The 26,034-nt window shown below is 46.7% G+C and overlaps 1 long non-coding RNA gene across 1 annotated transcript in view; it reads right to left on the minus strand.

Moving 5' to 3' along the window:
* The window catches only part of LOC113614178 (uncharacterized), a 157,941-nt gene continuing 131,907 nt past the window's right edge, over positions 1-26,034 (minus strand). The window contains exons 2-3 of the long non-coding RNA XR_003430494.1: positions 10,777-10,883; positions 1-2,101 (exon numbers count right to left, since the gene is read on the minus strand). This is a non-coding gene — a long non-coding RNA (uncharacterized LOC113614178). The remainder of the gene's footprint in view (positions 2,102-10,776; positions 10,884-26,034) is intronic.

Here is a 26,034-nt window from a genome sequence, read left to right on the forward strand (position 1 = left end):
CTTGTCTTAAAGCCGCACATTTCGGTGAAGTCTGTGGTCATTTCTATCTACCGCTTCTCGCTCAGTGTCTTTGGATACTGAAAGACAGGGTCACTCTGGGAGTTCTACAACATTCAAGGTGGTTTCTGAAGTTCTACTGGATGGAGCAGGTCCAAAAGATTCAAAATGGTCCTGAAGCAGCAATTCTGCCATTATCCTTATAGAAAAGGACGAGCATCCGTCAGCGTCGGAAAGTGGTCCTCAAAAGGAGTCCCACTTTCCAAATAGTTTGGGACAGGAATACATACCAAACCATGCAACGCTCACGGAGAGTAGTCAGACGCGTGAGGTTCTCGAAGACTCAGAGATACCCGAGGATATGAATTTCATCCACTTTCTTACAAGCAGCGTTTCTAAAACCCCTAGGACGATAGAAACCCCATGTCTCGGGAGAAGGAATCGTAACTCTTGGCATGAAACGCGCCATTGGAGAGGCCGTGCAATCGCTCCCGTGCTCCTGGAGCGTCAGCGGGTAGTAAACCATGCGATCTTGCCAGAAGTCAGACCGTGACTCAGGAGGTCTGGGGAGGCGCCGGCGGGTCTACATTTCTGACAAGCTCCCAGGCGGGGGGATACTGCTGGGATACAGACATTGGGTAGCAAAGGGACAGAGTCCACCTGCTGAAGCTGCCCCTTCATCTTCTGAAGCTCCATTCACCCCCTTCCAGGCTACCTGAGTTACTGCTGTTGGAATCCCCACCCGGCCAGTGGTTTTCAGTCAATCCCAGCTGCACCTTGGCATCAACCGGGAAGCTTTCAAAGAAGGCTCATCCCAGAACTGTGAAATCAGAAGCTCTACGCTGCTGCCTGGATATTCTTTTAAAAGTGAGATAAAATTCACATAACATACAATTAACCACGTTCGAACGTACTATCCAGTAGCTTCCAGTACATTCACAAGGCAGTACAACCACCACCACTAAGACGTTTCTGAACATTTTCATCACCCCAGAGAAATCCTGTAAGATTAAGCAGTCCCTCTCCATTCCCCCTGCCCTCAGCCGCTAGCACCCGCTTTCTGTCTCGAAGGACTTGCCTATTCTGAACATTTCCTGTAAGGAGAATGATACACAATATGGTCTTCTGTGTCTAGCTTCTTTCCCTTAGCCTAATATTCTCACGGTTTGTCCACGCTGTAGCCTGTGTCACCCCTTTACAGTGAGTACTGTTCCACTGGACACACAGACCACATTTTCCTGATCTCTTAAACTGTTGATAGACATCGGGCTGTTTTCACCTTTGCTGACTCTGAGTTGCCCTGTTCGTGTACATCTGTTTGAGCACCTGTTTTCAGTTCTTCTGGATACGTGACTAGGGGAGGAACTGTAGGGTCGTGCGCTAATTCCATTTTTCATCGAGGAAACGCCCAACTGTTTTTGACAGTGGCTGGACCACTTCGTGCGCCCACCGGACACTGACATTTTTTAAAAGTTCCCCCATGGAGTCCGAACGCCAGCCAGTGTTGACAAGCTCTGCCCCATAAGCAAAGATGTCCTTGTCAGCCCTCTAAACACATAATTGTTTAATTCAGTGGAGCCCCTGGACCAGTGGCAAGAGCATCAGCTTGGAACTTGGCAGAAGTGCACATTCTGGGTTCCCACCGCAGACCTACTGAATCAGGAGCTCTGCACGCAGGCAGAGTCAGCCCCCGCTTCACGAAAGTCCCCAAGGCAACTCTATGGTTTCACAACTGATGCCCTACGTACGATTTCATAACTTGCAATATTTTCACCTAACTCTACATCTTGTCCATTTTCCCACATCATGGATCATTATGTGAAAATATAACTTCCCACTTTTATCTATGATATCCTAACACAAAACAAGCCTATGATTCACTTAACCATCCCTTCTGGGGGGCCTTTTGGCCTTTCCCAGTTTTTCCCCAATATAAATCGCGCTCAGTGAATATTCTTGACAATAACTCTTTGCCGGCCTCTCTGTATATTTCCTTTGGTTCCATTTAGAATTATAATGAGCAGATCGTAGAGCTTGCACATTTTCCTCCTTACCCTGTGCTGAGTACTTCTTCAGGTATGAGCTCTTCCCGTGGATGGAAATCCTACACGTCACGAATGAGGAAGAAGAAATGAATTACTGGTTACGTTGAGTATATAGGAAATATTGGCTTGATTGTCCTACCAAACCAGGGGGGAAATAAATACAGAGTCACGTTTATTCTCTAAGACTTTTCCAGTCTCCCTCTGTTTCTTCGGTATGTATGATGCTTGAGCCAGGCATTTAAATTCTCCTCTTATTTCTTTATCCACATTGGAAGCGGGGAAACACACTCTGTCTCCTTCCCGGGAGCTGCTCAGAATCAGCAGAGGAGAGGCGCTCCGTGTGGGGAAAGCACTTTGTAAGCGCAGAGCACAGCGCAACGTGTGAGGTGTTTTTATAAGTACATTCACTGCTTTGAACAGCTCCCTCCCAGAGGTGCCCCAATGGAAATATCCTCATTTGCTTTGAGCTGACACTTTCATAAGCCTGACCTATGTGGTTTTATTTGCTCTGAATTCGTAAGTGGCCGGCTCTTTACACGTGCCTATTTGAACACACTCCTTAAATAGCTGGGTGTCAGTTCACCTCAGTTAGATTTTGTAAATAGCGCATTTCTGGCTTTATTTTCCATTTCTCAAAAAAAAAAAAAAAAAAAAAGGCCACGGATAAGGACATGCCTCATTTTTCTATGACCGTATTTGGTGTGGAGTCCCCCCGAAAGTGTGTATGTTGCCTGTATTCTCATTTTTATACAATTTTACTCTCTTATTGGTTTATATGATCAACAGCCACAAATAAGAAAAAGGATGGGGAAAAAACAGCCAAGTAATAAGCCCTACAAACCTGGGGAGCCTACTATCGGGATATGTGAACTCTGCAGAGTTGAGTCAATGTGGAAAGCTCTTCTTTTCTTGACGGTGTGACATAAAATGTAGAAATATCTTCAGTGTAAATACCCTTCCCACTTTGTGAAATCAAAAGCCCAGATCAAGCTCTTGGCACAAGGAACATTAAAAAATATCCCAGGTATGAGAAGTAACTCACAGTTCTGCTGCAAACCTCTCTGATAACAAAAATATGAATAATTTCTTCCCCTCCCTCTTTTTGCCCCCTGACCTAGGGCGTTGGTTAAACCTTCGTGTGTTTGATGTCCGCTCCTGTCTATGCCCTTGACACACTGTTTCCACTGTATGCATCTTGATGGACGTTTCCTTTGGGGGAAGAGGTAGCAGAGAAACACAAAGAAAACAGCACCAAGATACAGTGATGTGCTGGGTAACATACTTGATACTGCACTTTCCTTTCTAAACCTTCAGAGCAGGTTCCCTACTTAATGGAAACTCAGACCAAAGCGAAAATAGGTAACAGTGTCCATTTTCACCCGCGGCTGTAAAAAGCCTCGGCTTTCCTTCTAAACGAGGAACATTTCTAGACCCGGAGAGGGGCAGTAAGCAATAATGGACTACCGCTCCGGAAGATACCCATCCCCCATGCCACGAATAACACTTCTCCCGGTAAAGAGGCGTTTTGAAAAGACTATTCTGAAGCACGGAAGAGAAGCTTTCAGGGTGCTGTAATGAGCCAAAACGAAAAGGCAGGGGGCTGCGAGAAACAGAGCTGCTTATCGGAGCAGGGGGCTCATCTGTCGTTTCGCTCCCTTTTCTCGCTGAAATTCTGGCTCTCCCCAAAGTGTGGAAGCTGCGACTTGCTAAGTGGGCAGCCTTGAAAGGTAAGGCTGAAAACGCCCTTTATCGGCCACAGAACGCCTGCCTCGCGACTAGGATGAAGGTGAGCCACCAGGAGAAAGAGGGATGCAGATCTACCTGGGACCTTGGTCCAGGGCTCAAGGCTCAGCCCGCTGCCTTGATTTCAGTAGGCGAACCCTGTCCGCGTTCCCCTGTGCGTCTCCGGGGGACTCAGGGCTCGCCCGGAGGGACGTGATGTTTGATTCAGCCCCTCGGAAGCGTCTGCTCGCCTAAGTGTCAGGAGCCGGGAGCAGAGACTCATTTGCATCCGTCCTGCTGCAGGCAGCCCTCCCAGAGAGAGCAGCCCTCGGCTCGGGAGGCTTCCGAGGCGGCGGGGGAGCCCCCGCTTGGTTTTAAACTCAGAGGGGTGGGGGGAGAGGACTGAAAAAGAAAATGAAGCCAATTTCCAACAGACCTGACAAAGGCAGGATTAGATGAAAACGGTGGTGTTTGTTTAAAAGCGGGGAGAGCATGCCGGCTACAGCCTTGATCTCACGTTAGTTACTCGGTACTGGCTGCAGCCTGAGAAAGCCGCATCTGTTACACAGACGGCGGGGGTCGGCAGCGCTGATGCAGGGTGTAGGAGCGCCAGGCAGAAAATGAATTAGGTCTTGGAATGCCAAACTGGAAAACCCACTGGAACCAGAGCGCGGCACGCCGGCTCCGGCAGGATGCAGACACACTAGGCGCCCGTAGAGCGTGCTTCGTGGCCGCCGCTCATTACTCGCTATTTTTAGGCACAGCGCTGAGAAGGGACAGAGCAGGGCCGGGGGAGCGCGGCCGCCCAACAACAGGCTCATTTAGGACCAGCCCCCTTCCCATGCTCTGCAGCGGCCTCTCTGTGGGACTCGGGAATTGATTATCCACCCTCCTTGTGAATGTTGGGAATGTCGGCCATTGCGAGCACGCTACACAGGGCGACCCGTGCTCTTCGCGGGCAGAAAAGCAGAGGCTCACTGTGCTCGGAGAGCAAAGGCCCAGGGGACTCCGGCGGAGGCAAAGGGCTCTCAGGACGTTCCCGCCCCGCCCTGCCCTAGGGGTCGGCCTGGAAAAGACTCAAGGGGCCCCCGGGCAGGGAGTGCACTGCTGAGAACGGGGTGCATGCAGGAGGCGCCAGGAGCTAGGAAGGGCTACTGGGGTCCTACACACAGGGATGGCGGGGAGTGGGGGGCACAGGTCTGCATCACATCTTGCAGCCCCCGGCGTCAGCCGGGCAGGTGGCCTCCAGCACCCTCCACTGCGGCTCACTCGCGTCCCCATTCTCACACTGCCCACCAGCACATCGGCTCAGATCCCAAGCATTTCAGCTGCCCCTGGACCAGTCTGGGCGCCACGTGGATGACATTCGCTTCCCCACCCAAGGCAAGGAAGGCGTCATCACAGTGCCGCCCTGACATTAAGGGAAAGAAGACTCGCCACCCTAATATTCTGCGGTACGTTCTCGTATTTGTGGAACTCACTTGATTAATGATGACAAATGAATCCAGCCAAGTGTCTCATCTTAGAAGGATGGGCTAGATGGCTAAATGTGTGGGTGTACACACACACACACACGCACGCACGCGCACACACACACACACACACACGCACGGCACCAAGAACTATAGCAACAAGGAAAAGCCAACCAGGAGAGAGAGAACACGTAAAACATGATCCATTGGGAGGAAATATCCATTCATCAAGCTTCAAACACACAAATCCCACGAGCAGGGAAGGAAGCATTATCACAGGACCTACTGGGGAAGGAGCACCGATTCATCGAACTTTCACGGGCCCGCATGGCAACAGGTCCAGATGATACCCATCTGGCTTTGAGACACGCATCTCTACCCGAGAGGCTGATCGCAGGGCCCTGTTTTATGATCATTCTGACGCGACCTGGTGCCGTGTGGTGGTTTCCTGGGGTGACCCCGAATGCAACATTCCCCACACGCTCTTGTTTCCAATTTGGACAGAGGAAGGTATTGACACATGAGCAAAGAAGGGAAGGTTCCTGCCGTTCCGAGCCTTCTCGAGGTTAAAAGTTAGGTGACTGAGCTGCCTGCCCGATTCCTGAGAAGGCCTCTGTATTTGTTGCAGGAATAGAAACTACATGTCTTAAACTGTCCAGATGTCTTTCTCTAGGGTGTGAGTTTCATAATCCTCTCTATCTCCTTTGCCTCCATTATAAAGTCCCAGGGGAGTTAATTCCTCTAGGGAACTGGTTATTAAGTGGGGGGTATTTAGTAAGTATGGGGGTATCTTGGGTTTTCAACATGGCTGGAGGTTGGGGGATTGCTACTGGTACCTAGTGCAGAGGCCAGGGCTGCTGCTAAACATCTTACAGTGCAAAGGACAGCATGTCTGCAGCAAAGAATCACCTGGCCCCAAACGTTACCATGTCAGAGTCTATTCTAGGGTGGTTACAGACGGATACCAGGACAGGCTGAGCCCTACCTGAAATAAAAGTACCTGGACCTGGCAAACCACTAAGCAGCATGTGGGATCTTAGTTCCCCGACTAGGGATCAAACCTGTGCCCCCTGCAGCGGAAGCACGGAGTCCTAACCACTGGACGGCCAGGGAAGTCCCAGGAAAAGTCCTTTCTGCAAGTGGCTTATTTGTTCTTATGTGCCGTACAAGCTTTGTGGAGCCCATAACCACACCAGGTCTGCACCACCTAAGAGAAAACTTGGGCTCTACAGAGTGTTACAAATGTGCAAGTAAGTCCTGGCAACACAGTGTATTAGACGTTGCCAGGTCCATGCCTTTCCGGTGCCCGACCCCTTCCCCCTTTTCCTCTGTGCAACCCTGCCTGGAATACTACAACTCCATCCTTGGGCACCAGGCACACTTTTAAACACATGGTAGATTTCTGAGCGTATGTGGTAATGGTCTCTGGCCTAGGACTGGCCTTTCCCTGGTGTCCCGTCTTCTAAAACACAAGAGCTGGTCTAGGAGCCCATGAACAGCAGCCTGGTCATCTTTAAAAGTGTCACTGGAAAGAACCATAATTAATAAATGTTCTCGGTATTATTGTAACTGAGCAGGACCCTATGGGGCCTTCCCGAGACAGACTCCCACCCCCCATGTCGTCCACCTGCCTCTTGTCTACAGAAAAACTTTCATCAAACAATAAATTTAATCAGAGAAGCGAGAAAATGCAGAAGCAAAGGAAAACAGTCAAAGAGGACAAAATAATAATAGTTTAGTCATTAAACAAAGTCAAAGACCCTTCGTTCCTCCTCAAGGGCTGTAGATCATATTCTGAGCCACGTCCTGTGAGCTGTTTTGCAGATACTGAAACCCCCGCCAGGTGGGAGAAGTTAGCTACATGATGACCAGACTGTAGCCATGACATAGGCTGCCACAACTCTGAGAACTGGTGTCAAGGAAATGGGAACAAACTGATCCTGGAGCTGAAGACTAACTGTACGTAAAACAATCAAGATGACACCGGTCAGACCACCGCAGGACCAATTTCAAGATGATGGTCAGAGCTGACTGTACCACTTCTGCATGGGGCCCCCTGCCTCCCCCTGAGCACCCCTGAAACTCCCCTTTAAAAGCTCTTGCCCACTGATCAGCAGGGGGGAGTTGGCTTTTGGACATGAGTCTGCCTTCTCCCCACGCTGCCGGTCTCCAGAGTGAAGCTGACTTTCCTTGCCCGCCAACACTTGTCTCTCGAGTACGGGCTTTGGAGCAGCAGCAAGCGGCCGGACCTGAGTTTAGTGACGTTTTGTGGAATGAGGTTCTCCAATGTTTTCAAAATACGAGATCCGGTTGGCTCACCAGGAAATGTGCGCTCACCTTATCCGAATTAGATGATCTCTCATGATGTCTCACCTGCTATAAAGCTATGTGCAACTCTTCCAAAAAGAGCCGACCCGGGCCCCAGATAGATCACTAGCCCATCCCCACACTCAGCAGGTCGGGAGAAGAGGGATTCAGTGAGTTCTGGGTTCCCCAAGCCCGGGAATTAGTGCAGGCTTCCGAGCCGCCAGGCAGGCATTTGGCGATGGAGGTGGGTGGTGATAGTTTCCATTAGTGAACACTTAAGTCATGAATGGGATTCTTATTTATGGAACATTAGAGATAACTGCAGTTTTCTTTAGGATTCAGGAGTGGATTGTGTCTACTTTTAGGCAATTCAGGTGCCCTCGGGCAGAGGTTTTGCAAATGCATTCACATAATCACCTTCGAGCAACTAGATCCTGTGTACTTAGGGCCCTTCCAATCACGGCTTTCTATATACTTCTTATCTTCAGGCGAGGGGTGCATATGCCATTTGTGTATTACGCTGCTTCTGCCCAAGGCTGCAAGTATTGGATTATACAAACAGACATCGGTCCCCAAAGGCAGGGCTGACATCCTGGAATTAGATTCTGTTCCTGGGCCACTCAGGAAAACCATGTACTAGACCTGAGACGATGGAGATTCTAAGGAAAGGGGACCACTTCCACACCATCAGTACCATTAGCTGTCTGACCCACAGGGGAAGGAACCACCTGTGCTCGTTAGTTGTCCTACAAATTCTGCCTGCTCCATCTTTAGTTGGAGTCTGACTGCAGGCCGTTATTTCCTCATCGACAATAATACAGACTTGCCTCCTGGTGGGCTGTCAAAGTCCTACTCGATGCATTTTCTGTCCCCACGCTGTCCCAGTTACCCTGACTTCTGGGAACAACGTGTATGTCAGGTCAGTGCTTCATGTCTGCAAAGCGCAGAGTGAAAACGAGCTGAGTGTGCCACCTGGGTGCACATGCCTCTCGTGTCTGACAATACCAAGAGTATCAGAGAACATCTTTGTGAGCCCACACCACATAGAGACGCAAGGATGGGTGAGATGCACAGACACAGAGTCAGGGAAAGAATTGAAGGCAAGACTCAGAGGCACAACTGTAACCCAGGGCGATGGTTTCACCGAGTCTTCCGCAGACACTCACCAGGGCCCCAGGTCTCTTAAATGTCATTGTTGGTGGCAATCATGCAAAATAGAATGCACGACATTATATCTTACATGATCGCCACCAGCTACGACATGGAAACCCCTCTCAGAGACGCATGCAATGGCGACGAGCATCCTTTCTTCCACCAATTTGCACGTTTTATCAGAGAGTAATTCATTACTTCTGGTTTGATCTGAGTCAACTGGTGATAACTCAGAAGGGTTTTTCCTCTTACAGTCACTATTACCTAATTTTAGAGACAGCCTTTTCCCCATAGGCACCTGCTTAAATTAGTAAATCAAACAATGCTGCGTTACCTGTGGTTTTATTTTGCTTTTAAGATTCCTCCATTCTGCAAATGCTTTACATATGGGTAAGAAAATGCATTAGCTAATTTCCTTCCTACCCAGAGATGCGTTTCCAAGGGATTTTCCATTTCGATATTTGAACTTTCCTCTTCAAATCATAGTTTCTTTTCTAATGTTTTTCATTTTCATAGAAATCGACATGCCTTGCACCTTCATTGCATTATCGCCCAGGATGGTGTTCCCATCTTACACATAGCTCGTAGGTCGGATACGTCTTCCCATGGAACCTTAATCATTAGGTAACTTGATTGTCAAAAAAAGTTCGCTTTCATTCCTTAATGTTGCCAACCTGAGTTTTAAGTTAGTTTTCCCTCAATTTATTAACTTGGAACAAGAAATGATTAATATGTCAAATGCTTGCATCTCAGTATGGTTCCATCACTCCTTCCTGTTCCTGCCCCTACCAGCAAAGAAAACATCCCAGCAACTTTGTAAGGAAGATGTTTTCTATGTAGCGACAAAACGGCAGCAGCATCTATGATAAACAGACGTGGGTCTACGGCCAGGCGTCCGTATGGCTCTGCTTTCTTACCCACCGTACACGTCTCTCTTTCAAGTTAATGGGACTCTTTCTCTTTCACTCCCATCACATGGAACCGGACATGCCTGGTTCACTGTCCTCTGGGGATGTCCAGATTCTTTCTCTAGAAATCTCATCCCTCCTTTCAGGTCTCAACCAGATCCAACCACCTCCATGAATACGCACTGCCCTGCCCCCTCCTTTTCTAAAACCCTGTAACATTTATGGCGCAGGCGACTAGTTGAGTCAACTCAAGGCCGTTTCACTTTTCACTGCCTTCTTCAATAACTATTTATTAATCATCTACTATGTGCCCAACAAAACGCTTGGCCCCTGGGACATGACAGTAGAAGAGACGTGCTCAGGGCCTCAGTCTTGGAGTTTTAAGAAACTTGATGCAGAAACAGACATTCGGCGGAGAAACATACAAGGCATTTATTTATTAATAGGGTGATTCCCACGTCGAGAATAGTACATCTGTACAAGACACACTATAAGAAGCTGTATGGCTTCTCTGAGTGAAATTCCCAGCAGGTGCTCGAAAGAAAGAAAAGAGAAAGAAAGAAGGGAAGAACTAACGAAAGAAACAAAAGGAAAGAAAAGAATAAGACACGGTCTGGGTGAATACTTCCTGTTACTGTGTACAGACTCTGGTTCCTTTTGTCTGAAACAGCACCCACCTTCCTAGGGAGTCCTGCTGTCAGAAGACCTAGCTCTGATTTTAAATATTTCAAACATTCTTTGCCACTTCGAGCACCTGCACCTTATAGCCTTCCAAGCAAGACAGGAGTGTGCAGTCTTCTGGACACCAGGTTAGAGCATCCAATCCACTAAATGCTGGGCATCCCTCACCTGCCCACCTGTGCACCTTTACTGCTGCTTTCTTCTGGAGCCTGCATTCACTCACATCCATCTTATTGCTGGGACTCGTTCCTAAGCATCTTAGAAAACATTCTACCACCACGTCCTACATCTCGTTAAGTCAACGGAAACCTGTTATATTCCTTTTAAAACCCATGTTTTTCTCAACTTCCTCCTCTGTCCTGTGATGGGGGGCACTTCCAACAGACTCTCTATTTCCATCCCATCCCATCTCTCTCTCTGTCACGGATTCACACTGGAAGATGACGACGATGGTCCATCGCCATGTCACTGGTTAATTTTTGTACAGCTTACCTGGTTTATATGACTTCCTCTCAGTAGACAGAGCTCAGAAATGATGTGGTGGGCGCTCGAGTACCCATGCATGAATCCACCAACATGTCGTCAGAATCCGGAATAGCCTAAAACGAAATGCAACGTGAATTATGACAAGAGAACGTACAACTCCTTGCTCTGGCCTCAAATGAACATGTGGCCTTTCGACCTTGGGCTGGTGTCTAGATATAAATTGAAGCACCTCCGTGTCTCGTACTGGTAGCTGTGAGCATTGGCACAGATCACCTAGCAAAATGTATTGCGGGGCAAACTGTTTAGTTAGAGAGCTGGGGAAGAAACAAAGTATGTCTCGTGGTTGCAGAGAATGTCCCCATTTCGTGATCTGTTATTGTCATATTCGGTTTTGCTTTTTGTGCCGTGGAATATTATTATTTTCTAAGATGCTGTGGAACTAGCACTGAATCCAATCCAAATGATGCAACCGAAGGGGAGCAGAACGTGCCACCCCAAGATGTGAGTGCAGGGGTTCAGGATGCGCTGCCCGCAAATGTACCAGCAGGGGTTCAGGACGTACCATCCCAAAATACGCCACTTTGGTATATTGATGATTTTAGGCTACAAGCACTTGGAAAGTAGCAAATGCAGGGAGAAGCTTTCTCTAAACCCCCCTTTATCTCCTAAAGACAGATCCTCCCAAAGGAACCCAGGTGTCATCAGTCCCCTCATGGGAGTGTCATCAACCTGGCAGGCTTGACTCCCAGCACAGGACAGGAGTCTAGAGACATAGTTATGTACGTCTGCAGCATAGAGAGGAGAGATGCAGACACTGAGGTGTGGTCCACACCACACCCAGACACACTTCATCACAAACAGTGCCCCCCCCATCCATCCTTCCAATGCCCCATCATGTCTCCTAAAACCCACTGACACTCCCCAAAGAGGCTCATGTCCCACCTCGCCTTCCCCAAAAGCTGCCTGGGGGAGCTGCCCATTTGCCCCTGCGTATCCCCCATGTGGACATGAGCCAGGCAGGAAACGAACTTCTGTGTGTTTCTCTCTCATTAAGCTGTCTTTTATTACAGGGGTCTCAGAAAAGAACTCAGAAGGGTGGAGGGAAAATTATTTGTCCTCCGCTACGCAATCCTTCATGGAACTGTAGGCGATTATTTTTCCCTGAAACTCTTTTACACAATTTTCTCATGTTTATAGCATAATAACCTGAGAGTAAGACTTGAAACATCATTATTTCTTATTTGCCGAGAACGGAACAGTATGGTCATTAATGACTTTCTTCTCACGACTAATTTTCTTTGATACTTGAACTTATTATATACTTACTGGTCAGTTGTCTGCTTTCATTTTAATCATTGGACTCAAGCAGATTTTCTGTAGTTATTGCCAAAAGCTTGGGAAAAGTTACATTTATAACTGTTGAAGCAGACTAATGTTTTCTACACTTTGGCCACTATGGTTTTGTTCCTAAAGCTTGTGCTTACGAGAGAAAAAGAAACAAACAAAGCTAGTTTATATGTAGCCTCAAATGTTTACTTATCCTACTTCATAGGCAAAGAATTAAACCTTCATTCTACGAATACTCAGTGAGCACCAACTCTGTGTTCTAAGTGCTGGGGAGGGGGCAGGACAGATAAAGTTGCTCTTAGGAAGCCTAGTCACTACAGCAGGAGCGAGCAACCAACAAACCAATAGGTACATGAACACAATAATTGACATTACATGTGGTTAGTGTGAGAGGGAGTGTGAAACATAGAAATGGAGTGAGTCACATGGGTGAGGGGACTAAGAATGACGCTAAGTTGGCAGATAGAGAAACACTTCTGGACAAGTGGTCAGGGGAGGTTTCCCTGGAGAGAGGACACCTAAACTGTCTTCATGAGGAGAGGCACCAGGTGGAAGAAGAGCCTGGGGAAGGCAGTCGTGTTTGTCAACAAAAAAGAAGAAAGGATGGTAAGGTCGGAGGCTACTGAGCCAGGGAGGTAGAAAGGCAGCCGGCTCAGGAGGTGGGCAGGGTAGGGGGCGCCCCTCGGAGCCCTGGGGTCTTGAGAACGAGTTTGCCTTGTGTACGGGGTGGAATGAGAGGCTGCTGGAGGGTTCGCCCAGATCACTCAGTCTGCAGTGTGAGCACATTGTGGCAGGGAAAGCACAGCTGGAAGCGAGACACAGATGAGCCCAGCAAGGCTGAGCGATGAAGGATGTAGTTTTATATCCATGTCACCCTACCTGTTCTTCTCGTCTGCATCGCTGCTGTGAAGGACCACCCCCTAGAGAAAAGGCCACTTGCTGCTTAGATGCCCTCTTGGACCGTGGCCATGCTGGACAGCAGAGATTGTTAGGAGTAATATCAGACTAATTAACAGAGAATGATGGACTTGGGAAGCCTTAAACCCCAGACACATCAGTACTGGTTAGAAAGAAAGTGAAATTGGCCGGACCTTAAAAATACTGTTGGATACCATGTGACCCCAGTGTGTAGGTAGCTTCTCTCCTTCCCCTGACCTACTTGTATCTACTGCACTCGCTGTTAGCATCCCTACCGTCCACTGCCTCACCAGGAACTTGGGGGTTTGACCAGCATCGAAAGAAAAAAGTATGAAATATGAGGTTATGAGTCCCAGCAGGGAAGAACCTAGCTGCTAGAGGTTCTACGGAAGCTGTGGCTTAAAGGGCATATTTATATTCATATAGGATTCACATCATTGTATTTCTCCCTGTTCTTCAGCTGGAGTCCTTTGTTAAGAACGGTGAAGGACCTCAAATGTTAGTGTGGTTCCATTCCAACAAGCCAGCCTACCAGAGCTTCACAGATGATGGCAGAAGACAAGAGACTCCTGGGTCAGAGGCAAAAGATTGTCTGTTCTCACAGTGACAGCAGGAAGCAGAGTAGCAGCGTTCGTGCTGGTCCCCACAGGAAACATGAAGAGGGCTGGGTGATGCCTGCACACACAGTGGATTGTGTGACGGGAGAGGGACCCTGTGCTTAGGGAATGTGATAATAGGCCAGAACACTGATAATAGGCCGTACACCTGTCTGATTGTAACAACAGAGGAAGACATTGTCTTTATTAAATGGGGAGTGTAATAAGCAATAAATGAAGCAAACCTGACATTTGCTTTAGAGGAAGACCCTGTCTATCTTCCAAAGCTGTTAGCTATACAAACATCTGAGCAGGACCCTGTGGGGCTCCTGGGCACAAAAACCTTTTCCTGTCCCCCATTTCTTATTTTCAGGATAAAGGTTTCAGCTTCCTAGATCTCCCTGAGTTCCAAAGGGCAGGTTCAAACAGTTACTAATCAGGGGAGGGAGGGGATGCAGAAACAAGAGAGGAGCAGTCAAGACACAACAGCACAGCCTTGGGACAGGTCCTGGTTCCTCCTCAAGGAATATAAGTAACAATATCTTTGAGTTCTTCTGCAAGAACTAAAGCTCCCACCCAGGTGGAGGATGGCAACTTTAGGTTGAGAACAAGATTCCTGGAACACTGCCCTGTTACCTCACCACCAACCAATCAGAGGAAGGTCACATGCCCTGCAGCCCTCACCCCAAATTTTGCACATAAAAACTTTTCCCCCAAAACCATCATGGAGTTGGGGGTTTTGAGCACGAGCTACCCGTTCTCCTTGCTTGGCCCTGCAATAAACCTTCCTCTGCTCCAAACTGCAACATTTCGGTTTGTTTGGCCTCACTGTGCGTGTGGCACACAAACTTGTGTTTGGTAACACATCCTTGAAAAGATAGCTCAGAATAAAGGCCGTCACTACCTCTGCTTGCAGTTGATGCAGAAATGCAAGAGATCCCAGATGAATTGTCTCCCCACACCTTTTTAATGTGACTTATTGAATAAGAAAATTATGTAAAGGTATAATAGAGCCTAGAATACGTCAAAAACTGAGACATAATGACTCTTCAGTCCCCATGAAAAATGGGGTGAGAAACTCCCCATGGGTCGGTCTCCTTCCTCAACATTAGAGCTTTACTATTCCCAACAGCAGGTTTCACTGCTGCTTTAGAGCTTTCCAGTACAGTCCTAAAAGAAAATTGATGTTCAGACATCTTAGGGGCTTTCAACAGTGAGTCATCTTGACCACCTGAATTATGAAGTTAATTGCTACTATAACCTCTCTGAAAAGAAGTGAAGCTCAGTGATTCAACATCATTAGCAATCCCAAGTCAATGTCTTATTCATTGTGTGAGTGCCAGCTTTGTAGACCATAAGAAGCCCTGAATGGAAGGCTATTATTGTCTATCAACTGTGACACTTTTTATATCATTAGAGATGCCTAAGGGATGGAAATTGATGGTAGTTTGCTTTAATTAGGTTCAGAGAGCGTGTGTGTGCGCATGCACGTATGTGTGTTGATGAGCAGTAATTTTCAGCGAGTCCCTTTGTTATGACTGATATTTTGGACTAAAGTTATTACTTAAGAGCGATCAAGTTATGGATGGAAAAGAACGAATAAAAAGAAAGATCCAAAGTTTCCTGGACAAAATGGTAAAACACACTCAAGTGCTTCCTCCACCAAATTGTTTTTAATTTTTCTACCCAGTTAGTTCCCACCAATCTATTAGCTCAACTCTCCTACTTCGGGCGTACAGAATTGAGTAAAGAATTCACTTTAAAACACGTTATATTTTGTAGTTTACATCTGGCAGAATCACTGGAGCACCCAAGTCTTTCTAGATTCTGTACTGATATGTGTATGTTTGTAATCAAAGACCAAATAAGACAGACAGAGAGAGAGAGAGAGAGAGAGAGAGAGAGAGAGAGAGAGAAATTAAAGAGGACAGGAAGCCATATCACTCAATCATTCCAAAGTTATTCACCTCATCTGAGCTTTCTGGAACAAAGCAGAGATCTTATAAATGGGTGAGATGTGCCTAGTGTAAAGGACGTATTCCTCCAGATTGTTGCAAATGTCCACCGTGTAGCTCTGTCAGGTACATAGCAGATGGTATAATCTCTGGTGCTTTTGAGAGAAACAGTTTGAACTCTGTTGGTTTAGGGAAATAATTTTCAACCTAAATGAGGAATTAACTATGGAGGAGGAAAAAAAATTAAATTGTTGAAATGTTAAAAGAATTATGCTAAAAATAAAGGAAAAAGAACTTGATAAATTAAGAGACTGCAGTTAGAGTCTCCCTAAAGGTTATCTGAGTGACCACCTTCTTCATGGTGGTCATCATACACAATAAATTCAACATATTGGTGATGAGACCAAATTATAAAAGGAATTCACTAGACTGTATGCAACTGAAAATTTGATTAAAACTCATCTGTCTTTGGCTCCTGAGTGAGAACTCAAAGTGTCAGTTCTTCAAGCGGCTGTTAGCTGCTCTACACAGCCCGCAATGATCTCTGCCCCTGCTTTTCACACCCTTATATACATCTTCCCTGCACTGTTTCACAGTGGGCTTGTTTGACCAATAGGACACTACTGTTCACACAGTGATGGTGCCTGATTCCCAAGGTCATAAAGTGCATTATGGTTTCTGTCTTGCTCTCTGTCTTGGTTCACTCATGCTGAAGAAAGCCAGCAGATGCCATGTAAGGACACTCAGGCAACCCCATAGGGAAGGCAGCATGTCAAGGATCTGAAACCTTCTCCTAGCAGACAGTAAGGAACTGTGACCTCCAGCCAACAGCCATGCAAATCAGTGTATTCCCAGCGGACATCATCAGATACCCTGATATAGAAATATCGCGCCACAGAGACTGTGAGAAAATGAACACGTGTTACTGTAAGCCACTCCACTTTGCGTTGCTTTGTGACACTGCGGTAGATAACTAAGTGATATAATCACCAACATCATCCTCTACGTTAGGAACAAGATAAAAATATTGAGACTGAAACCAAGCAGGACCCCCCAAGAAGGGCCTTCTTGGGGACAGACAACCCCTTGTGTCTCCCAACCCTTGTTTGTAGAAAAGCTTTAGTCTCTGAGGCCTTCTCTGAGTTCCAAAGAGCAAATTTAATCAGAGAAGTGAGAAAATGAAGAAGCAAAGGAAAACAGTCAAGCTAGAGAAAATAATAATAGTTTAGCCACTAAACAAAGTCAAGGACCTTTAGTTCTTTCTCAGGGTTACAGATCATATTCTGAGCCACGTCCTTTGAGCTGTTTTGCAGAAACTGAAAGCCCCACCAGGTGGAAGAAGTTACCTGCGTGCTGCCCACCAGGACACAGACCCCAGACCAGCTGGAACCAAAAGGTTGATGATGCTGACTCCCGATGACCTCACCACCAACCAATCAGAAGAGTGCCCACCAGCTGATCACACAGCCCGCAACCCCCCTCCCTCACCCTGCCTTTAAAAACCTTTTCCTGAAAGCCATCAGGAGAGCTTGGGCCTTTTAAACACCAACTACCTGACTCCTTGGTTGGTGCCTGCAATAAACACGGCACTTGCCTTCACCACGACCTGGTGTCAGGAGATTGGCTTTACTGCACACGGGCGAGCGGACACAAGTCTGGTTCAGTAACAAGACTATGGCTTTGATGAAAAGTATTCAGTACTTCACACATTAGTTGACGTTGGTGTTCAATGAAACTGGTGTCAATGACATTGACGGTGAAACTGCTGTACTCGTCATGTGTGCACAATTCATCAGTTGGTGTAACCCCACTCTTGCAGATATTAGAGCCAATGTATTACAATGCAGAATCTTTCCAAATGGCAGTAACAGTGGATACTTTATTTTTTCATTATTCTCACATGTCCACATTCACACTTGAGAAAGAGATAAAGTAATCAAATTTTGTCTGAATTAGACAAGCTGATTCTAAGATTCACAGGAGGGGGGTGGGGAAACATGCAAAAAAGCCAGTAAGATTCAGGAAAAGAAAGTTAATTAAGGGGGAAAATGAAATGGAAGATATGAAAATCATATTTTATGATTTTCCTCGCAGATATGAAATCATATTTTAAAGCAATAGTTATTAAACAGTTTGTTTCTGGCCCATGGGATATGACAAGAATATTTATTGCATGATTATTCATAGCAATACAAGTTTGAAAGTAATTTAAAATGTCCACCAATAGAATAATGGTGAAGAAAATTATGGTATACCCGTTCAATAAAATGCCATGCAAGCATTTAAAAAATAAAGCATGTCAGTATGATTATGGAGCAGTCTCCAAGTGACCAGTTTATGTGGCTAAAATAAGATGTAAAACAGATGACCCAGAGACGTGCTATGTGGTTAACTGTAAAACTTTACTCTTGTTCCTATAACAGATTTTCAGTTCACCATGATGATTCTTTACTATGACATTTCATTCTTATTTACCTAAGGGACTTAGAGGAAGTGTAGACTCATGAGGTGATAGTTTTAGTGGTTCAAATAGACCTAAGTCTTTTAGAAAAAATTCATAACACACTTGGCTGAACTTGCAAAATAAATAAGGTATTTTAAGATCAATGACCTCTTGATATTCAAGACACCGTTGAAGATTTTTTAAGGTCTTTATTTCTTTATGTTCAAACACATTACTAAACCAAAAGATGAATAATATATTTTGCTATCAAAGAAGCCTTGGAATAAACAGGGTAAGACGCTATGTATTTCATTTCTCAAAATGTCTTGGGAAGACAGAAATAGAAATTGAACATATGTTGATTTTTTAAAAAATCGTTATTTTTATTCCATCAAAGATTTTTAAGAATTGGGCTTTAAAACTATGATCCACAAATTATTTATAGTCCATTCATTAATATGATTTTAGGAATAACTATTTCTTAATTAGTTTCTCAAGAAAGATGAAATGGATACCTATTTGAAGAGTGCTATACAGAAGACTAGGGGTTTTTTGGGGGGTTTTTTGGGGTTTTTTTTTGGTAAAGTCTCTGAAATCCTAACAGAGGGGAGCTACTTAATTAAAAAGTTGCTCCACTGAAAAACTGGAATTCAGTAAGAGGTAGTATATTCTATACATATTGCAGATGCAAAAACACGTCTGGCATCTGTAACAGCCAGACAGTTGATTAAACTCTCTTCTCTCTGATTCTAGTCTAAGTCAGAACTTCGAAACAATCCTCCCCACTCTGCCTCTCAAAGGGTTAAATGACAAACTTCCATGTATTAGATTTCCCGATGCTAGCAAATCATGGTAAATCTGTATTCCCTACTATCTTTATCTAATGGGAGAAAAGTCTTAATTAATCCTCATTAGAGGAAAAATAAAAGAAAACAGCCACCATAACTAACAGTCCCTAACATTAGCTCTTTCAGGTACATTTGGTTAATATATGTAAAAATTGGCTCTGAGCCGTAATCAGAAACAGAAAGTATTTGTTTGTCGGCCTCTCCCCTGCAAACTTTAAAAAGCGTCCTTCTTTTCTCCTCTGAAATGTTTCCGCTCTCAATGGGAGTGCTGTTTCCTACCACTTAAACTTGATTTTCCACTACTAGCTGAAGGATGCTCAGACAGCATCGCATTAATTTCAGTGGCACTAAATTCTACCTAATTCAGCAAGCAGGCCTCTGTTAATGAGGCCGCACATGACAGTGATGGCAAGCCCGCCTCTAAGTGTGGCTGATCGATGCTCATCACTCAGGCGGCTCTGGTGGTCAATTACGCGGGCTTCTGAGCAAGGCCCAGGGTCCCTTTCCATTAACGACCCAGACCTGCCTAAAGTCACAAGGCGCGCTTGCCTTGGCATCTCTCCCTCTGTGCCCTGTCCGTCTTTGCCAGGAACCCCCGTGGGGGGTGGCAGGGGAAGCATGCTCCCGGCAGCCACTTCCACGTGGCCCCTGCCTTCCGGCTGGGAGCTGACGGAGGCGGAGGTCGAGAGGCAGACAGAGCCAGCGCAGACCTGCTGTTTGACCCCAGGACGCGAGCCTTGTTTGCTGAGGCCCCAGGGAATGAGTACAAGGAGCTGAATTTCACATAATCCCGCTCTGCACTTGCTGAGAAAGGAAAGTGTATGATATGCCCACACGATGTCCTTTCCTTCCCGGCCACCGTCCTCCACAAAAAGCCCTACACATACACACTGCCTTTGGGCCCAGATAACACCTAGGCCAAGGGCTTAAAAAGTCAGCCCTCTGTTACGTGGTCGAAACTGGTGTCTCCCGGAAGACTGTCACGATGTCCCAGCCCACACTCCTCTACGGGAACCAATGCAAAGAAATGTCGTCATTAACCAAAGGAAATATGTTGCTGCCCCCACAGATACAGAAGTAATTACTGCTGGTCGGGACAAGGGGGGTCTTGGGAAGGACGGGGTGTTGGGGGGAAGAAGGAAAAAAAGGACATGCTGACGGGTGGGAAGTGTCATTGTTTATTTGTTTATTTATTTTGCCAAGAAAGAAGAGAGATGTGGTAGCCCATCCAGTGCCTTGCGCATTATGACAGGCGACTTTCTCCATAAGAAATAATTCATTCTTTTCTGGGCATTGGCATCCTGAATCCCCCCAGAGGGTCTCTTTTCGACAATAGAAGACACCCTGGTCTGAATCACCTCCTGCTGTAGGTTGGCGTGCACCTCTTCGTAAGTAATTTCAAATACGCAGAAGCCCTTTTCTGCGGCCGCAATTAATTACACCCCGTTAGTAGCTGGTGCTGTGTGTTTCCTGGTGGTGATCTGATTTGAAAGTGAGGGGAAAGCAGCGATTTGGTGGCCACTGGGGAGAGGGCATGGCATAAGAAGGAAAAAGACATGGGAGCAAGTGGAGAGTGTTAAGGGGGGGTGAGGGCAACACTGGGTGGCACTGATGCACTACTTCCTTGTCCTCAGACTCTGACGACGAACAGATCAGGAATGAGCGGCTCAGGCAGGACTGTCCGCAGGTGTGTTTGCGTATGTTTACTTCCCTGGTAGTGCTGCGCTCGACAAGCACAGCCATTGGTCTGTGCTTCACATCTTCCCTTTACTATACAAAAGCCCTCCGGCCCCCATTGTGATCGCAGGACGGAGGCCAACGACGGTACACGCTGTACAGGCAGGAGACTGCGCCTCAGAGAGCGCGAGTGGATAGAGCACCCTCCTCCAGCCTCCGAGCTGACGTGAGACACTCCAGCCTCACAGCACCTGACTTCCCTCTTGTGTAAAAGGGGCCTCAGAATGCCAGCTGGACAAAGGACTATGCTCCCCACTTCACTCGTGGGGAAACCGAGACTGGAGGAGCGGACAGGCGGCGAGACATCTGTTATGTCCTCTTGCAGGGGGGATCCTTACAGAAACGAAGTGGAAAATGGAGGCAAAGACGAAGCAGAGATGAAACGCATTTTTCGGTTTTTAGGCAAAAAGGACAGCACACCGCCCACCTCATCATCCCTTCACGTCAGCCAAGGGAAGCATGGGAAGAAAGGCAGGTGAGGGACCACAGGAGGACAGTGGTGGCCCTCTTTGGAAGACTGCCTTAGGGGAATCCAACCTCATGCCGAATTTCTCTCTTAGCAACAGGATAATTCCTAAAATTCTGATACAAGATTTACATTTGTCCGAGTTTGACGCAGGTCTTCACTGGCCAAGGAGACGGCATGATCCTGGTTTACGCTGCTGAGGGATTTACATGCTAGGAGATAAGAGAAATAGGCTGGGGCGTCTGAGATCCATAGATGAACAGTCTGTACCGATCAATCGACCAGATAATTGCACAACCCTTCACACCTCCTCGCAGAGCCATGGCTTAGAGGGAGACAAGATTGACTTTCTTTTGTGCCATCTTAATGATATCTGCGAGAATTAATGCGGGGGAATGCGTTCATTATTTCAATATTGTAATTCGTATTTCTTCATTGATTATTTTGATGTTAGAGAATTGTCTGAAATGACGTGATCCCAAAGGCTCCAGAATTAATGACACCCAGAGGAGTGTCAAGAACGCTGTGAGCTGCAGGAAATGGTCACATGCACACACCAGGGAGGCTGCACACACGTGTGTATACAGACCACGGCTGGTAATCAGGGCAAATTCAGACAATCTGATGCTTCCTCACAGTATGGGGGCCCTTTTCGCTTGGAGTTTATCCATCTGACTGAAGTTCTTTCCCCGCTGGAAGGCTCCAGGGAAGGGAGTGCAAATCTGGAATCGGCAGACATGGTTGTGTGCTGTGTTTTTCGTTGAGGTCTTAGAAAAGACATTTAACTTCACAGCGGCTGAATTTTCCCACCTTTCAAGACGGGATCATTGTTTCCGTCTGTCTAACCTCATGGTGTCTGTTAAATGGGGAAAAAACGGTGCCCAGATAAGTCTTTAGTATGTGGGGCTGTCCTGGGCATTGTGGGATGTTTGTTTTATTTTATTTTTCATTCTGTTTTACCTGGGTAAACATGCACAGGCATCTTTTTATTTAGTTGGTGTATTGTTGCTGTACAATACTACGTAAGTTACAAGTGTACCATATAGCGATTCACAATTTTTAAAGATTATACTCCATTTATAGTTATTATAGAACATTGGCTACATTCCCCTTGTTGTACAATATGTCCTTGTAGCTCATTTATTTTATACATAATGTCCATAGTTTGTACCTCTTAATCTCCTACCCCTATGTTGCCCCTCCTCCCCTGCCCACGGGTAACGACTACTTTGTTCTGTGTATCTACGAGTCTGTTTCTTTATGATATTCACTAGTTCGTTGTATTTTTTAGATTCCATAAATGCCCTCTGGGGGATAAAACTGTCCCCAGTTGAGAACCACTGATTTAATTCCACCAGCGTTTGCTGTGCATTCACCATACAGAACAGGCAGAGCGGAAGCAAAAGCGGATTTTCCTCCTGCCCTCACTGTGCAACGAGGTGCTGGGGAGAGAGAGGCATGACCCTGAATCATCACCACAGTCTTTGTGGTTCTTTTCTCGAACGTGTGTCTCCCTCCCCAAGCTTCCAGCAGCCACACCCTCTTCCCCGAACTGGGGGCATCTAGACAGTCACCTAGGCAGGAATTTACGGTAGATTTCAGGTCGGGAGGGGAGCAGCGAGAGAGAGAAACACGTGCTGGCTGAAGCCCAGGTAGCATGAGTCCTGGATCTATGAGTGTGTGCTCAGGCTGGAGCAATGGCCAGGGAGAAGGGAGAGGCCCGCGGGGGTGGGGGTGGGGTGGGGCGGGGCCTTCTTCAGGCTGAAATTCCCCTGAGGCATCTAAGTGGATTATGCTGATTAGGCAGGAGAGTGTACAGTCTTGGGAGTTCTCCAGAGAGACGGGCTGGGACACACGGATATAGGATTCTGTTGGGAGGCAAAGGGTATGAGGACGTGCTCCACAAACCAGGAGACACAGCACTGGGCTCTGAGAACGCCGAGAGTTACTGGCCACGAGGACGACGACCACTAGGCGATGAAGGGTGAGATGGAGCCGCTGGAAAGGTGGCCCATGGCAACTTTCTGTATTTGTTTTTTTCTTGAACAGCCTAGATCATCTTTGTATAGCTATGCTCAAGTGCTGTTTTCACTCAAGAATCCCTAAAGGACATTGTCATTGTGTGTGTTTGTTTCTGGTTTGCTTTCACGTGTTTTGCTGTCCATCTAATTCCTCAGAGAGCTCATTCCATCAATGGTTAACGGTGTGCGGGCAGAATAACCCTTAGGACCCAGCTCCGTGACCCCTACGTTGGCGCTCTGTGCCTGCTTTCTTAGGTGTGGGGTAATTGCAACATAATAAGACCATGCATGGATGCCACTGTCTTACTCTTTTCCCTGATAATCAAAGCACCCACCTCAATGACATGGCTCACTGAATTACCTGTAAGTCAAAATTTAGTTTTCAGTGTCTCACCATCGGTGCTGTGTCTGAGTTTCTCACTTGCATTTGCAACAGAAATTGTGTCCCTGTTTCTGTGGATTTTGAAATTGAAAGAAGAGGATTTGGGGCATAGTGGATTTTTTTTTTTTTTTTTTTAATGCTGGGATAAAGCATTTTATTCAGGCTACGTTGAGAGATTCCTCACCTGGCTCTCTGAGAGGTATTTCTTTTTGTGGCTGTGTTCCAATAAAACTTTATTTACAAGACGGGACTATGGTGGATTTGGCACATGGGCAGTAGTTTGCTGGGCCCTGGTCCAGGTGAGTGGTTGTCAGACATTATCACGCATGGGAGTCATTCAGGGGACTTGTGGAAACCCTCCCTGCTGGCCCCCCGCCAGAGGCTCTGATTCAGTAGGCTGGGGGTCGGGTGGAATAACGTGTGTTTCTAACAACCTCCCAGGAGATGCTGATGCTGCTGGACCCAGGACCCCACTTGGGAACGAGCCACATTTACAGAGGCGGATAGTAAGACCAGATAGAAGGAAAAACCGCATATGCAGTCACACAGCTGGTGAAGGGCAACGCTCGGAACCTGGCTGTCCTGGCTCCCGGCATTGCTACATGGGGTTTTTAGTGTGTGGATACAGGTAGCGAAGGTGTGGTGGGTAAGGGCTTGTTTTGGGGGCAGACATGTGACATCTCCCTCCAGGACGACAAGCACATGGGAGCCCCACCCTGGAGGAATGGCGGCAGCCGGCTCGAAGGTCAGAGGGGACTCCCCGGGGCGCGCCATCGCAGGATGGTGCTCAGCATCTGTCCTCATCTTTGTGCAAGAGGACAGATTACTCCAAGCGATCTCCCGATGGGATGGAGTTTCCTATCGCCGTATGCAGATAGATGGAAATATATGCGTCTCTATTATAGATGCTGGGAAGCATTTGTTCGCCACAAGAGACAAGTAAAAGTGACTAAACTGGACTATGGAAAAACATGTTCATGAAGTGTATTAGCCAAAAAGATGGTACCCGTTACATTTACAAAAAGGATATCTGGTTAAAAAAAGAAAAAAAAAGACAAGACAAAAAACGGACATCCTATAAATGAGGAGCAGAGTGGCAGAGAGGTGTTTTCAGAGGCAGGATAATCTGTCCCTGACATCCCCTCACTTATTAGCACTGGGACCATGGATCTGGGTCCCAGCCCCCTCATATTGCAAAGATGAAGAGTTCTACCTTAGCAGGTTTTATAAGCATTAAATGGGATAATATGTATCAGGGTGTCTAACAGTATATGGCAAGGCATGTGATTCATGCCCAGGGGAGGCTAGGCTTTCATCAGAAAATGTTTCAACTATTCATATTTCTACTCTCACGTCTGAAGAATAGTGGGGGATACACCCACGTGCTATAAAATATTGTTCACACCTTGGCAAAACTTTAGGCATCGTCTCTATTAGAGAACCTATAAAAAGTTCATAAACATGAAATTGGAGCCTGCAGGAGTGTATATTTTATTCTGTGCTTTTGATGTGTGCCTGCAGGAAATGACCCTTTATATGCAGAAGGCGGCACCACATTTATGCTCTGATTCTGATGCCTGGATGGGGGAAACAGAGCTACCGTTTGCCTGACGTAATTCCTTCCCCGTTCCCCTTCTCTTTCATCCAAAATTGTCAAAAAAGGGAGCATTATAGTAACTACTGTGGTATCCAAGCAGGTTTATGTTCATTATTTTAGTTAGGCATTGACGATGGTTCTCCTGGCTGATAGAAATTGGTCCAGTTAAAGTCATTGAAAACATGCATGGAAACTTTTGTACCCTTGGGATAAACTTACAATTTAAATAGTGCACTGAGTCTGCAAGCATGTTTGAAGTGCCTTGTAGTTTTCAGTGCTCAAGTCCAAGGTCACGAAGATGAACAAGAAAAATTCCCTATCCCCAAAGAGAATATGGCTGCGGAGCTATACCTGGAAACAAATCACAGCAAAGCAGGGTGAAAAGACTAACCTCCCCAGAGGCGGCCACATGAGAACAACTCCCTGGCGGTTGAGTGGACAGTCACCTGCTGGACATGTGTGTTTGGCATTAGGGACGTGAAGAGACTTGAGACTAGAAGCTGTGTGCATGACCCCATAACCTGTGGCCAAGCCGGACGCAACAGTGGCCACTGCGCCTTCCCCATTCCCAGGCTGGACTCCCCTTTGAACCAGGGTGTTGGCCCATTTGCCTGACGCCACTGTGAAACGTCTCTTCCGGCAAAACTATGAACCCCTGTCTGTTACTCTCTCACCAGGTCGAATCATCACGTTTTGATTCTGAAAAAATACAAGTTTAGCCTATGTATGGTTGAGATAACGTTTGCGAGGATGCAGCTCTTATTTCTCTCACATCTTTAACATTTGGGGAAGAGCAGCTGACCCATGTAAGCAGAGACGCGTTGGACCTGAAAACAGGGAGCTTCCCCTACCGGAACCATCCTCTGTGTCATTTTCCAGTGTCAACACTTCCGGCTCAGGTACGCGAGGAGGAAGAAGCTGTAAGTCAGAGGGTCCATCCACACCCTCAGCGTG

The sequence above is a fragment of the Aethalodelphis obliquidens genome, unplaced genomic scaffold (assembly GCF_003676395.1).
Source record: "Aethalodelphis obliquidens isolate GAN/ISIS:26980383/991018 unplaced genomic scaffold, ASM367639v1 scaffold91, whole genome shotgun sequence".
Taxonomy (NCBI): Eukaryota; Metazoa; Chordata; class Mammalia; order Artiodactyla; family Delphinidae; genus Aethalodelphis; species Aethalodelphis obliquidens.